The following is a 15964-nucleotide window of genomic DNA, read 5'->3' on the forward strand; positions in this document are numbered from 1 at the left end:
AAGAGAAGAAAAGGAATCTGATGCCCAAAGACTCCCATGTTTTTCTTGGTTGCACCAACCCAACTGGTGATTTCTTACAAGTCTTTCTAAATTTTTAGAGCAAGAAGCGGAACATAAAGAAGCAGAACATAAAGAAAGCTTTCTTTATCTTTATGGATAACCAATTCATTTTCAAATATAGTTGGGGAACTCTCCCCAAGAAATGGGTAAAAAATGGAAAATTGGAACATGGGAATAGATCTGATACCAATTCGGATTACCTATTTAAATTATTGTGTTTTCTTAAATTGCACACCTACACAATGGTTCAAGTTTTTATCGATATTTGTGGAGTTGATCACCCCTCTCGAAAACGAAGATTTGAAGTGGTCTATAATTTACTGAGTACTCGGTATAACTGACACATTCGTGTACAAACCAGTGCAGACGAAGTAACACGAATATCTCAGGTAGTCAGTCTATTTCCATCAACCGGCTGGTGGGAGCGAGAAGTTTGGGATATGTTTGGTGTTTCTTCCATCAAACATCCGGATCTACACCGTATATCAATAGATTATGGTTTCGAGGGTCATCCACTACGAAAATACCTTCCTCTGAGTGGATATGTGGAAGTACGCTATGATGATCCAGAGAAACGTGTAGTTTTTTAACCCATTGAGATGACTCAAGAATTTCGCTATTTCGATTTTGCTAGTCCTTGGGAACAGCGTAGCGACAGATAATTCAGAATAAGAATAGGTCCATGGGACAAATCAATAGGAAATGGTATTTGCTTCGTAAGAAAAAGAATTCACTTATATGAAATGAAAGAGTTTCACGGGAATTATCTTGATCGTCAGATATCCTCTTTTGAGAAATAGGAAGAAGTGTTATCGAACGATTTCCTGCAATTCTTCCCAGTATGGAATGAGTAAAGAATCAAGCTACAAGTCTCGATCTATACAAAATGCACTAGGGCTTTGTCTTTCTCTCGGTTTCATTGATAGTAGAAAAGCCTGACTATATAGGGGCGCTAGCGCTTTACTAAATATCAAGTTAAGGGGCCTAAAAAACGTAGTAGGCTGCTACTCTAGGGTCACTTCGTTTCTTCAAGCTCCGCCCCTTATTAAAGACTAAACTGCTAATGCGCCAACTATTTTTTAGTAAAGCAACCTTTCGCACTAGGCGCTCACGTTTTTTGTCTGGGTGGAAGCTGGCGGAATTTGGATCTCTTCTCGTATACAACTATTTTTGTTGGGAAAGCCTCGCTTATTCAAAGGGTAGATTATTTATAACCCTTTTTTTCTCATAAGCGTTGGTAGGAGGGGGCGGGATGATGATGAGTATATAAATCAATAAAGACCAAAAAGACTCAATGGCAAGATCAATTTTATATAGATAGATAAAAGAACCATGTCGAAAATAGGGCATGGATTCTTTACAATGACACCGTAGACCAATTGAAAGGGATGGAGCGCAGCTTGGTAGTGCCCTTGTAAAATGTTACGGGTTCAAATCCTATCATCCCTACCTATTACTTCTCCTCTAGGCAGTAAGGAGGAATCCATTAAGATCAATTCAAATTGGACATACAAAATCTTTCATTTAATGATACTATATGCATGTAAGATGTATTGGGGGTACAAAAATCATCCTTTTTTCATTACAGTCCTATCTACTGTGATAAGAAAACGCTCTTAGTTCAGTTCGGTAGAACGTGGGTCTCCAAAACCCGATGTCGTAGGTTCAAATCCTACATAGCGTGATTCTGAATCAATAAACCCCATTACCGAGATATTACAACTATTTTTTTAAAGAAGTAGCCAATGTATCGAATCTATTTTCTATTTTGGAACGAACAACGACCAACTAACACTTTAACTTTACTTTAACTTATTAGATTCAGAAACATTAATTGCACATAATATCTCGAATGAGAAGAAAAAAAGTCTTGCGCTCTCGCTCGACTCAGATAATGATGACTCATCTCTTGCCAAGCTAGCTCTGATGCTACTGCTCAGCTCTAAGACTTCATCGATATCATGAGCGAGACCCACATCCTTAGTTTTGAATCGGAGTACGCTCAAGGGGCACTCGACTTGGACCTGTGATGCCTCTTTCTCTATATATATTTATATAAGATAATATCACTAGTGGACAGCAAACAAAAAGATGCCACACTAAGAAAGCAATCCAATCACGAAAGAGGTAGTCAATTTCCCTGAAAGTAAAGCTTTTTTAGTACTAGAGAGAGATGTTACGGAAGAAGGAATCACCAACCAAAAAGAGATGTAACTGTCCTAGTATTCAAATGACTTGATCCGCTGGAACAAAGGCTATTTCCAATGCCCGAAAGGAAAGCAAGGCACTTGAAAGAGTGGTAAGTGAGGCTCAATTCTTTGTGATATAGCGCCGAATAAGCCACTACTCTATTCCAGACTCGAAATCTATAAAGGACTTTAAGGGAGATAAAATAGGGGGCCCTACACCATACAGACGACTGCACGTTACATCATAGCAACATGACCAAATAAAGGCGTGGAAACTCCTTGTATAGGTTGGGCGTTCCTGCGCACCCGACATCCTGGAAGAAAAGGCCCCTTTCTATAGAACAAGCAACAGATTGAGCTGCGCAAAAGCCGTTGCTCGTTAGCGCATCCGTTTTTAATAAGGATGTTTGCTTAGGCTTTTCTAATAAGATAGAAAGGGCTTTTTCAGCTTACTCTGCTACAACGGGCCGTTAACAGGGTGCCGCGGTTTGTGGGCTTGAAGGACTTAACGTTGTGACAAGTGGTATATGAGCCGAAGGTTAGGACAAGTCATGGCTAGTGGGAAGAACCCGTAGTCTAGTGCCGTCGAAGAGGCTCGATGGAGATGGTTCGAATCAAGAGAAAGAAAAGGCATTCGTTGGCATCCGAGATGCTAAGGATCGAAGACTTTTTGGATATGAAGCGGCTTGTCGGACGTAGTCCGAGGAGACGTCGGTGAATACGGTTTCCATGTATCTTGATGGTTCAGCCATGTTCTGGGTGGCGGACCAAAAGACGTAAAGAAGGCGGAGCGGAAAGTGCAATTAGATCCATTTTGAAGACGAGCTTTAGGCAGAATGGGGGGTTCCTGCCCGGTTGTGGTCTGACATGTTGAAGATCCTGAAGCAAACAGGCCCCATGTCGATCTTCGCTTGGGCCTGCTCCGAGGCTCTACCCTGGCTTTTCATTGGTTCCTCTCCAGGGCCCTTTATTTGCGCGTGCTTCTTGAAGCAATCAAGGGAGGCGACGAGTACATAGACGAGGCGATCCCGGGAATGAAAGCCCATTCCCTCGTGCTCTGGAACTCGGTTTCACAAAAAAGGTTAAATCTTGTTAAACCTGGCAGCCCGCCCAGAGTTTGATCTTTTTTTGTCCTGGTTTGAATCTTTCCTTCCCTCAGCAGCAGGCAACAACACTGGGAATAAGAAGATCAGGCAGGATCTCACGTGTGGCAGCTGTTGGAACAAAGTCCTACATCCAAGAGGTACCTACCTAGAGGAGAGAAAGGAAACTCACCACTCATTGGTGAAAAAGGAGAGAGAAAGGACCAATTTAAGGCCCTTTGTAATACCCAAAATGTTTAATTATTTAATTGGACCACGTGTCCAGATTGGACTCGCCCGAGAGGTGTTATCGGAAAGTTTTCCGATAAAATAAAGATAAATAAGTTTTAGCAGGTCGGTTTTGGAAAACATTATTGCGGAGAAATTAATATTATATTTCAATTCTAAAGTTAAAATTGGAATTAAAAGGAAAAATGTCAAGAAAAACCGAAAATAAGGTACAGGGACTAAAGTGGTAATTTAGCCACTTTGTGTCGAAAATGGAAATTTTTGATTTTGACAGGAAAGTATTAATATCGAGTTTTGTCTTATTTATTGGAGATAAATAATACGTATAAGTCATAATAAAAGTATTAATTGATTTAGTTATTGACTAAATTGTACGAAAGAAAAGTTTAAAGGATAAATGATAATAAACCAAAAGAACAAGGATCAAAGTGAACCTTTAGCCATTGAATATAAGAAAACCAAATTCAAAGAAAGAAGATCAGAGAAGGATCGAGAGAATTGGAAAGTTATCGACGATACCGTCGTTTCGCCGCCGTTTCGCCGTTCGACGTCCGATTCAAGCGGTTTTCGCGGCGATTTCTTTAGAATCGAGAGCTCTATAAATCCTAAGCTTCGTTTTAAGGGAAAAACTCGAGAATTGGTCATAAATTCGAATATATATGGCTGTTTTAGTGAGATTGAGTTTTAGGATTGAAATTGACGTTTTTTGAAGTTTTTATAACGATTTTATGAAAACCGAGGAACGGGTTTTGAGTGTGGGGGTGTTTTTAGCATGACGGAATGGACGGAAAGTCCCGGAAATCGATTTTTCGGGGGTTGCACTCGGTGTGCGATCGCACACTTGTGCAAGTGTGCGAACGCACACTTGCTGTGTGCGGACGCACACTGAAGTGTGCGAACGCACACAGTGGGTCCGTAGGGACCAAATTGAGCTTTTAGCCCTAATTTACCGGAATTTCAATATTTTTTAATATTCGACCCGAAAAACGATTAAGGACCCCGATAATTTAAAAAGTGAAGTTTTAGCTCGACGTTTTACGTGGGCAACGATAATGGAAAACGCTAAAGATAGTATACGTTTCTCAAATACGAGAAATAGAGTTCGATATATCGTAAATACGATAAGGGAATATCGAGATCACGAATAACATTAAGATTCAAAATATAACCCTAGAATTTAAAGTACTACACGCATAAAAACACACGATTAATATATAACTATTAAACGTCAATTATTATGAATCAGACGTGTCAGCAAGCAGGGAGGTCAGTGGACGTGAGATAGCGAGGGTATATCATTTCATAGACCACGTCATTGATTGAATTGCGGTCACTGTGAGTTGCACTTTACTTTCGTGTATTATATATTAAAGTTATTTTATATAGATATATATACTGTTTATACGCATAGCATAATGTATGATTTGATTGAATGTTATATGTTTCTATCAAGTTTATATACGAGAACTAGTATGCGATCCGAAGAAACTAGCTACATATTGGGTGTCAATAGGCTGTGTGATCACCAGTATCGAGTCAGTCTAGTGTGTTTGCATTTGAGAAATGATTTGATATGTATGGCATGATTTGAATATGAATTTCGAAGTTGGATAATGAATTCGATATGATCGAGCACTCGGCTACGGTGTAGTCTGGAGTCCCCGTATCTAGTGAGTTGGACTCACACTTTGGGATTAAGAAATAGGTCACGATCGACGAGTAGAGTGTGAGCACTCCCGGGTCGGACTATCTGGATTAGTATGATTTGATTATTTAAAAGTTATGTCGCATGCTAGGATATCAGTTTCGTACGGATCAAATACCTGTTTATATGTTTTACTTTTATATTATTGTTTCTTGAAATGCGATGCTATGTTTTTATGATAATACCGTTAGTAAATGCCAACTCACTTAGTATTTCCCCAATATTGATCCCTCACCTTTGATGTTTTCAGGTGCTAAGTTTGTGGACTTAGCTAGAAGCCAGTTTTGAAGTCCATAAGTCAGCTGTGTATGTATAGTTTTCTGACTTCTGTGAGTGCTGCAGTAGTAGTCCAGTGTCGGCAGAGTATTAACTTAGACAGCAGTACATTTTGATTGTACATATTACTTGCTTTCCTGTTTATATTTTTTAAGTTACATGTTTTGTACGTTATTCACGACACCAGATGTCGGTGAAATGTTTGATACGCTAACTGGTGTAAATAGTACCGTGAGGCCAGCTCGTACAGGGTACAGTAACTAGAGCACGTGAGGTTTTGAACAGTTTGTGTAAATATTTGGTTATGTGTTATATATATGTTTGTTTGCTTCCGTTGTTTAATGTTATTTGTTTATGATTCACGAAAAATTAATTGTGGTTTAAGGCTTGCTACGGGTTCTGGAGCTACCACTCCTGTTCCCTAGCGCCGGTTGCGACTCAATATTTTGGGTCGTGACAATGTTGGTATCAGAGCAATTGGTCCAGTTACCACTGCAAGCTTGTTTTAGTGTTTGTTTTAGAGCAGTTGGTCTAGTTACCACTGCTAGTCATGTCTGAGTGTCTGTTTGATTTGGAATACTCTGTCAAGTAAGTAAGCTTAGGAACTACTGCAGCAGAGAGTCGGACCTTAGTTGTCTGCATTTATGTGATGTGTGCATTAGTAACATATGGTACATCACGCGCGAATCAGGATTATTAAGTTAATAAGTGATTGGTATATGTATATACAAACGACTGAGATAACTAGGCGTTTACTACTCGCGCTGGAATTTTTTGAATGGTTATCTGCTTGCAAACTACGTGCGGCTGGATTAAATGCTAAATGTTTACAGCATTTTATAAGTTAATATTGGAATTGCGTGTGGAAATGGGCTCAGATGGTCGCTTATGTTTGAAATTGTTTCTTTTCAGCATGTCTGGGCAGAACGGCGCTCAGTCACATGCTGCTGAAGAACGGGAGGCTGCGCCTCCTATATTTTAAAATGGATTTCACAATGAAATAGGCGAACTATATGGAATCCATCAGAACGGATTCCACGCAGATAATAGGAGATAGCCAGAAATTTATCAGAACGGATATATGTCTGTATCAGAGTTTGGTAACTCTTATGGCAATAGAGGTAAAGCACACTCGCCAGAAATAGAATATAGCGAAGAAGATGAGGAAGATCCGGAGGAAGATCCGAAAGAGGATCCTGAGGAAGATCCGGAGGAGGATCCTGAGGAGGATCCAGAAGAGGCAGAAGAAGAAGATCCTCAGGAGGAAGAGTATGAAGAAGAAGATCGGTTAGAAGAGTCAGACGTTGAACAGTACAGAAGCGAACATTTCTGGTCTAGGGTGCAGAGATACCGCAATTTGAGAGAAGATGAAGATATAGCAAATGGTCAGGCACATATAGCTCTAGACCAAGTTATAAGACAGATGCGCTCCTTCTCTCGAGGAATGCTAACAGTAGGTCTGTATTCTGCTGATTTTCTGCGAATGGTTGAGGGAGTACCTCATCTGAATGAAGGTAACAGAAACATCAACCGTAGGTATGTCAGAGGTCTAGGACCTGAGTTTGGGGAGCTATATGAACATGTAGGTGAACATTTTGGCACGCTCACTACGATGGCCCGTAGGATCGAGACTGAGCACGAGTGGGCGGGCGATCCAGTACGACCCTTCTATTTTAGACATGAGTACCATCCAGACTACGTCAACACATCCTCTAGAGTTCGGACCAACCCCTATTTTCTGCAAAGAGGCGGAAGTAACTCCGGTAGAACAGTTAGGGGACGACACACAGGCGTAGTCATTAGGGAACCTAGCGTTCCGCATCAGGCACCTCCAGGTATCAGCGATTTATATGTTTTGTGAATGTGTTAATATGTTTGCATTGTTATGTATATGTTTGCCGCATTGCATAATAGAATGTCAGTAATAGGATACACCTATAGGATTATACCTCAGAAAGTGAGAACCTATAGGAAGCGATGTTAATAGATATGCGACCAATAAAAGAATATATAATCATAATTTACAAAAGCAATAATATAATAAACACCACATAATATATATTATCGCAAACGTAATTCCTATATTACGTTCTAGAAGCTGTAGAGGAAACGATAGATTACTAGAAGGGGAAATCGACGTAGAACATCAGTACCTGCGTTTTTATATGACATGGTACAAAGAGTTGAAGAGGTGGATGTGGTGATTACAGCAATAGAGAATTTTTAATTGAATTGAGATATCGGAGATATGGAGAAAGAAATGATGTGATAGAAGAATAGTCAGTAAAATGACAGAAAGTGACAGCAATATAAAAATTTATAATGCAACCAATAAGTATAAAGAAAGTCGTTAAGTCGCAAAGTGTACAAATCTAGAGTAAACTTGCGATTTTATAAAGATTTTGAAGTTTTTATGATTTTTCAAAGTACAATTGTGCTCAGACATCGCATATGACATTGCATAATCATGATAGGAATGCATAACAAAATAATTTTCAAAATATAGATCATGCATCATATATTTACAATGAAAAGAAAGTGCGATTTTGAGCAACTCTTTGGTGATGAGAGGTGTCATCACTCTGAGCTACAATTGTATTGACGATTTCAAGTGATTTATGAAAATTGATTTAAAAGTGCTAGCTAGCCAAAAAGATATTTTCGAAATCGTATTGGTTTTGTAAGTGAACTCAGATGTGAAACTCTGCGACGAATAATAAAAGATTTTTAATAAATAAGAATAAAATTGTAAAAGAAACCCCAATAACGGAATTAAGCCATAATAACGATAAATAATATTAAAGGCTAACAGAGTTAAAAAAAGGAAACGAATAAGAAGTCAATGCCGGAAAGTGTAAGCGATCAGGAGACAATGCGCTAGCAATGTCTAGTGAATACAATGTCTAATCTTATATCAAGATAAGAGATGTGGCGACCCAGGATCACACCAGGAGAAAGGAAGGTAACAGATACAAAATGACAGAAAATTGATCTTAAGGAATATGAAGGATTAAGAATCAAGAAATACATAGTGCTATATGATGGATATTAAGTAAAGCTACTAACATCAGTATGAGAATTAAGAGTTGCATTAACTGGAAGGAGAAGAGTTAGAAGAGAATCCTAGTGTAGAAACAAAGTAAACACATACAAATGTACGTGTGCATAGACACGAAGCTGATAGGAAACGAAGAAGGGTACATGTATATATAAAGATTTAGCAAGAAGGGTTAGAGAAATGAAATTTCAAGAGATATGTTGGGAGAATCGTCAGAGTAAATACAGTAACAGTAAAACTGTCATAAACAGATAAAGGACATAAGGAATACAAAAAGTAAAAAGACAAAGCTATATTTCATTGAGTGAATAAGGAGTTAAGAGATTATAAGGACAAAAGTTAGTATTAGTACAGAAAAGTTGAGTCGTTTAAAAGATAACTTGGACCATATATGAGTATTGAAGAAGCATAAAGTGCACGTGGCGATAAAATTGAGACTATTCCCTAATTTTGGGATTTATAAGGTTAAGTATAACCTATGCAGTATGAATGATTAGAAATACTTTAAGAAGAAAACGAAAGACAGATTAAGGATAAGCTAAGAAATGATCATGACTAGTACTAAGACGGTACCTTGAAGAGTGAAAATAAAGTCGTAAAGCTATTTGAAAGTAAGAAACAGAAGTGTGAGATGAAAGAGAAAGTTGTTTATACAGTAAGAAGGAATGACGATAAAGGAAGTAAATAAGTTATTAAGGATCTATTGAATCCGTTAAGGATGGAAGGTAAAGGTGAAGTTAAGCGAAGATTAGTCACTAAGAAGGATTCTTAAGAAATTTAAATGTTAAGAAACATATGAGGTTCTTATGCGGTTAACATAAATAAGGAATAGAAACGCAAAAGAAAGAACATCGTTGAATGAAAAGTCAATAAAAGACTCGAGGCGAACCTCAAGGAAGCAACTAGAGGGAAGTGAAAAGGATAAGGATACAAGTAGTGTTAGTAAACAAGGGCAACCATACAAGCCATACCATAGAAAGTAACGTGGAATGAGATGTATAAGGCAATGATAAACGAGTGAAGAATCACAATTAACAGAATGACGTGAAGTTCACGATAGCTTAAAGAAACAAAGGAAAGAGAAAATTGAAGATACTAAAGAATGTATCAGGCATAGCTATATTAAGAAACAGTGAAGGTGTTAGACATGGTGCAAGTTGAAAGCGATTGGTTGATGAGGAATGAATTGTCATATAATGATAGAAAGGAGTAAGAAGTGACAAGAACCATCTAAAAAAGAAAGATGATACGATAGATGGCAATAAAGATTAAAAGCCGTAGATTATGATTACAAAAGAAAATACTTACAGAAATATGTATAAGGTAAGTACGTCATTAAGAACGTAACCGACACATCGTGACTAGTCGCGTACAGAAGAGATGAGTCGTGAGCCGATAATAACTAAAAATGAAGATTTTCAAGGATAATAAATCAATAGAGTATTAAGTAAGGGTTATTCGACGCTAGTTATGATCAGAATGAAGATTACAATTAATCGTACAAGACGTCAGAATTACGATATCAGCGATACATCTTGAGCCACACTATATTAAAAAAGATAACGGATAAGACAAAAGTGACAGCAAGAAGCTACTGGGAACAAGATAGATGATCGATTAGCAATGAGTAAGAAGCTACAGTTTAAGTAAAAGTAAAAGTATAAGGAAAGATACAACCAACACGTATTAATGGACGGCAAAGAAAGTAGAAGAACAATCATAAAATCCCAGCAAGCTTTATGAAAATTCGAGGACGAATTTTTATAAGGAGGGAAGAATGTAATACCCTATAATGTTTAATTATTTAATTGGACCACATGTCCAGATTGGACTCGCCCGAGAGGCGTTATCGGAAAGTTTTCCGATAACATAAAGATAAATAAGTTTTAGCAGGTCGGTTTTGGAAAAGATTATTGCTGAGAAATTAATATTATATTTCAATTCTAAAGTTAGAATTGGAATTAAAAGGAAAAATGTCAAGAAAAGCCCAAAATAAGGTACAGGGACTAAAGTGGTAATTTAGCCACTTTGTGTCGAAAATGGAAATTTTGGATTTTGACGGGAAAGTATTAATATCGAGTTTCGTATTATTTATTGGAGATAAATAATACGTATAAGTCATAATAAAAGTATTAATTGATTTAGTTATGGACTAAATAGTACGAAAGAAAAGTTTAAAGGATAAATGATAATAAACAAGAAAAACAAGGATCAAAGTGAACCTTTAGCCATTCAATATAAGAAACCCAAATTCAAAGAAAGAAGATCAGAGAAGGATCGAGAGAATTGGAAAGTTATCAACGATACCGTCGTTTCGCTGCCGTTTCGCCGTTCGACGTCCGATTCAAGCGGTTTTCGCGGCGATTTCTTCAGAATCGAGAGCTCTATTAATCCTAAGCTTTGTTTTAAAGTAAACATCTCGAGAATTGGTGATAAATTTGAATATATATGGCTGTTTTAGTGAGATTGAGTTTTAGGATTGAATTTGACGTTTTTTGAAGTTTTTATAACGTTTTTATGAAAACCAAGGAATGGGTTTTGAATGTGGGAGTGTTTTTAGCATGACGGAATGGACGGAAATCTCCATAAATCGATTTTACGGGGGCTGCACTCGGTGTGCGATCGCACACCGAAATGTGCTAACGCACACTTGCAGTGTGCGAACGCACACTTGTGCAAGTGTGCGTGTGCGAACGCACACTGAGGTGTGCGAACGCACAGAGTGGGTCCATAGGGACCAAATTGGGCTTTTAGTCCTAATTGAGCGGAATTTCAATATTTTTGAATATTAGACTCTAAAAACGATTAAGGACCCCGATAATTTAAAAAGTGAAGTTTTAGCTCGACCTTTTACGTGGGCAACGATAATGGAAAACGCTAAAGATAGTATACGTTTCTCAAATACGAGAAATAGAGTTCGATATGTCGTGAATATGATAAAGGAATATCGAGATCACGAATAACATTAAGATTAAAAATATAACCCTAGAATTTACAGTAATACACGTATAAAAACACACAATAAATATCTAACTATTAAACGTCAATTATTATGAATCAGACGTGTCAGCAAGTAGAGAGGTCAGTGGACGTGGGATAGCGAGGGTATATCATTTCATAGACCACGTCATTGATTGGATTACGGTCACTGTGAGTTGCACTTTACCTTCGTGTATTATATATTAAAGTTATTTTATATAGATATATATACTGTTTATACGCATCACATAATATATGATTTGATTAAATATATGTTTCTATCAAGTTTATATACGAGAACTAGTATGCGATCCGAAGAAACTAGCTACCTATTGGGTCTCAATAGGCTGTGTGATCACCAGTATCGAGTCAGTCTAGTGTGTTTGCATTTGAGAAATGATTTGATATGTATGGTATGATTTGAATATAAATTTCAAAGTTGGATAATGAATTCGATACGATCGAGCACTCTGCTACGGTGTAGTCTGGAGTCCCCGTATCTAGTGAGTTGGACTCACACTTTGGGATTAAGAGATAGGTCGCGATCGACGGGTAGAGTGTGAGCACTCCCGGGTCGGACTATCTGGATTAGTATGATTTGATTATTTGAAAGTTATGTCGCATGCTAGGATATCAGTTTCGTACGGATCAAATACCTGTTTATATGTTTTACTTTTATATTATTGTTTCTTGAAATGCGATGCTATGTTTTTATGATAATACCGTTAGTAAATGCCAACTCACTCGGTATTTCCCCAAATACTGACCCCTCATCTTTGATGTTTTCAGGTGCTTAGTTTGTGGACTTAGCTAGAAGCCAGTTTTGAAGTCCAGAAGTCAGGTGTGTATGTATAGTTTTCTGATTTCTGTGAGTGCTGCAGTAGTAGTCCAGTGTCGGCAGAGTATTAACTTAGACAGCAGTACATTTTGATTGTACATATTACTTGCTGTCCTGTTTATATTTTGTAAGTTACATGTTTTGTACATTATTCACGACACCAGATGTCGGTGAAATGTTTGATACGCTAACTGGTGTAAATAGTACCGCGAGGCTAGTTCGTACAGGGTACGGTAACTAGAGCTCGCGAGGTTTTGAACAGTTAGTATAAATATATGGTTATGTGTTATATATATGTTTGTTGCTTCCGTTGTTTAATGTTATTTGTTTATGATTTGCGAAAAATTAATTATGGTTTAAGGCTTGTTTCGGGTTCTGGAGCTACCACTCCCGTTCTCTAGCGCCGGTTGCGGCTCAATATTTTTGGTCGTGACACCCCTGGCCGGAATGCGGTAGGGTCTTCAAGCCCCACGCTCGATTCTCGAGATTTACAGGCCTAGCACTTTGATCCGAACCTTCGCATCTATTTTTTCTTAGAGGATTAACCACACCTTCGTTATCGCCCCTCGCTACTGCTCAATCTAGCTATCGTATTAATTCTTGCGGGCCCTTCCAGATTCCAATTCTATATTGAGATCGAGATTTTAATCCATTAGACCCAGTTTGGTCATATCAGTTCCATAATCTAGCTTGCCCGGGCCGGGCTTGAAGTCTTTGGTCGGGCCGGCCTTAATGAATGATCGTTGTTCGAGAACAAAACAATAAGACTTAAGGGTTTCGCTTTCGCTCTTTGCCTAAAGCCGTAACTTCATTGTTAAACCTTCGTATCGCGAGAATATAGCGATCGAAGACGCTCAGCTGCTTCGCGTATTACGAAATCCGTATTGCCCGAAGGGCATGCTGCAAGAGCGTGGGTTAATGGTAAGCGTAGGAGGCGTGTCCGAAGGGCAGCGGAAGCAGTGTGGTTCTAGGTGCCGTCGCGCCATTGAGATCTGCAGGGTGGCGGGGACTTCGACTGCCTTGTATCGGGTGAAGAGAAGAGGTGGTAGGCTTAATAGGGCTCAAACCTACAATATCACCGTTAGGAGCGGTACGTTTCAACCAATTAAACTATAAGCCCTTACGGATCTTTACATGCAATTCGCTCACTTCGAGAAGAGCAAACGGACGTGCTGGAGGGCCTTTGCTCTATCCGCTTCTTGCTCTTTCCAGGGATGAAATAACTGGTTCGGTAGGGCCAGGAATGAAGAATTTGAAAAAAAAAGGATTATCTTATTGTTTATATATAGAATATTCTATATATAAACAAGAATTAGAATAACGGGCAGAGGCTCTCTATTTGCTTGCAATGCCGGCTATTCGCCTTTCGGAAAGGTTTCGTCTATTTGATTCAAAAGGCGATATTAAACTACTGTAGTACAGCTAGTGTTTGTTAGTAGTACAACAGAATGTCGTTAGCCCCGACTTCGTATGCAAGCCCTACTGAAGCACCAAAGGCGTGCTCAGTGACTTTCGTAACCCAACTCTTTAGTAGTAAGTTTGAGAGTGGTAGGGCGACCTTCAGTAATTCAATAGTAGTTGAACAAACAAGCCCACTAATAGCTTTTTGTTTATTTTCACTTTTGTGTAGTTGACCCTATTGACTTAAGGTTAGACAAAAAATAAACTCATGTTCATAGGAACCGGGAACCTTTCTATAGTGGGATGTAGGCTTAAGTTGTTTTGGTACTTTTTCACCACTAGTTATTATTTCATTTAGTAGTAATCGGATGTTCACCTAGTGTAGGCTTGCTCCGCCGAACCTGTAGCTTAACGACTGAACTCGTTGGCTACACAAGCCAGTCGATCACTTGATAGTGTTAGCCTTTGTCAACTGAAGTAGCGTAGCGCCAACTGATAGCAGACAGAGCAGATAGATAGAGCGCAACGCGGGTCCTCGTTTGAGTCGAGTCGTTGCGAGTAGAGCAGTTTGTTTCTACTGTCGTAGTACGACAGTACTAAAGGCGAACGACATTAGTACAGCTGTTAAGAATACTCTCTGATATTGACTTTGTAAACTAATAGGCCTTGGTAAACTACCAGTTACATTTGAATCAAAGTAGCGACGAAAGGGGGAAATAGCTCAATCGGTTAGAGTGTTGGCCTGTCACGCCAGAAGTCGCGGGTTCGAACCCTGTTTTCCCCGCCCGATCATGCCAACAAAAAATGGAAGAAGTCATAGTTGGAAAAAGGCGAAGTTCTACAATCAGTGTGGGGGGTTCCTTTGAGTTCTTCATCGCGGGCCGGTCCCGAAATGAGACCCTTCCCCTCGGATGATCGCGAAAATAGCGAGAGGTTGCAGCCCTCCCCATACCATAGCTCATCCAACATTCCACGTTCCCGAACGGATCCCGTTCATTATATTTCCTATGATTACTCCCCTCTAAGGTATCTAGCCTCTCAAATAGACGAGATCTCTCTATATAATGTTCTTTCATGTTAATGCTGATTTTTCCAATCTTACCAGCTGCCAATTTCGGATGATGGATCTCTATCGAAGGAAGCCAGACGACCCACAGAACCTGCTCTTGGATTGGCCACCCCCCAATCGTCCTCGGATAGGGACTGGCCGGAAGGAGAGAGATCGAATCAAAGCTGTTTCGGCCGAACCCACCCTTATTTCATTCAGAGCAGGAGAGCAGGTGTCTACTTCCTCGTTGTGAAGTAGAAGATGTGAAAGCAACCGATGTGATCTTTGGTCAATTCACGAATCGATCGGGCGGAAGTAAAATCACCTTGATACTGAACCGGATCTGAAACGCGCTATGGATCTCGATCTGGAGAACGAATTTCATTTGGATATGATATTGGTGGTTCGTTTCCAACATGCTCTATATCTGTATTGTAACCCGATACATATTATGTATGAACCGCATCCATAATTGAGGGAAGGGATGCCACCACTGCTTGATCCACTGATAGGTTCGCTTACACTCAAGGGCTTTGACTTCCCTTACTTGTCCGGTGAATCTTTCATAAACAAGCACCTAGTGCTCCCTGAGCCCGAAGCTCCGCACTCCTGACTTCTCTTGTTTATCATTATCTAGAGCTTCCCGATCCAAGGTTGCTCTGCTCCCACCTATCGGTTCACTAGGGGTTTACAAGGACATGGGATTTCTTCGTCCCAATCCTACCGCTCTGTGGGTCTACGTGGTTGGTAGATTGCGCCTGCTTTATCATAGCCTAGATTGAGTGCTTTCACTCATTGCCCATGCATATTACCAGAGACGATATTTCAGCTTGGCATCGAGCTACGAGTCACTGTTTCCTGGACTATGGGTTGTGTGATACTGATGGGCATGGTCCTCTATATGATGACTTCTCGTACCCTTCCCCGGCTATCGATTTCTATATTGAACTGCCTTGATTCCGTCTCAATAGACGGAGGTTAAGCTTTGTTATGTTGTGTACATGCGCTCTTTCTTTGTTAACCCGTCTGGTGTGCAGCTGTATGCTTGTGTAGGTGGTCTCCACGCGGGGAGCTCTTGG

The 15964-nt window shown here is 39.4% G+C and overlaps 2 non-coding genes and 1 pseudogene across 2 annotated transcripts; all 3 read left to right on the forward strand.

Annotated features, from left to right (window-relative positions):
• Nucleotides 1-103: 103 nt before the first annotated feature.
• LOC126670157 (NADH dehydrogenase [ubiquinone] iron-sulfur protein 3-like) lies at nt 104-722 on the forward strand (annotated as a pseudogene).
• A 948-nt stretch (nt 723-1670) lies between these two features.
• Nucleotides 1671-1744, forward strand: TRNAW-CCA (transfer RNA tryptophan (anticodon CCA)). Its single transcript has one exon. It is a non-coding gene; the product is annotated as a tRNA-Trp (tRNA).
• Nucleotides 1745-14547: 12803 nt separating this feature from the next.
• Nucleotides 14548-14621, forward strand: TRNAD-GUC (transfer RNA aspartic acid (anticodon GUC)). The gene has a single exon. It is a non-coding gene; the product is annotated as a tRNA-Asp (tRNA).
• Nucleotides 14622-15964: the final 1343 nt, after the last annotated feature.

This window comes from Mercurialis annua, linkage group LG2 (assembly GCF_937616625.2).
Source record: "Mercurialis annua linkage group LG2, ddMerAnnu1.2, whole genome shotgun sequence".
Classification (NCBI taxonomy): domain Eukaryota; kingdom Viridiplantae; phylum Streptophyta; class Magnoliopsida; order Malpighiales; family Euphorbiaceae; genus Mercurialis; species Mercurialis annua.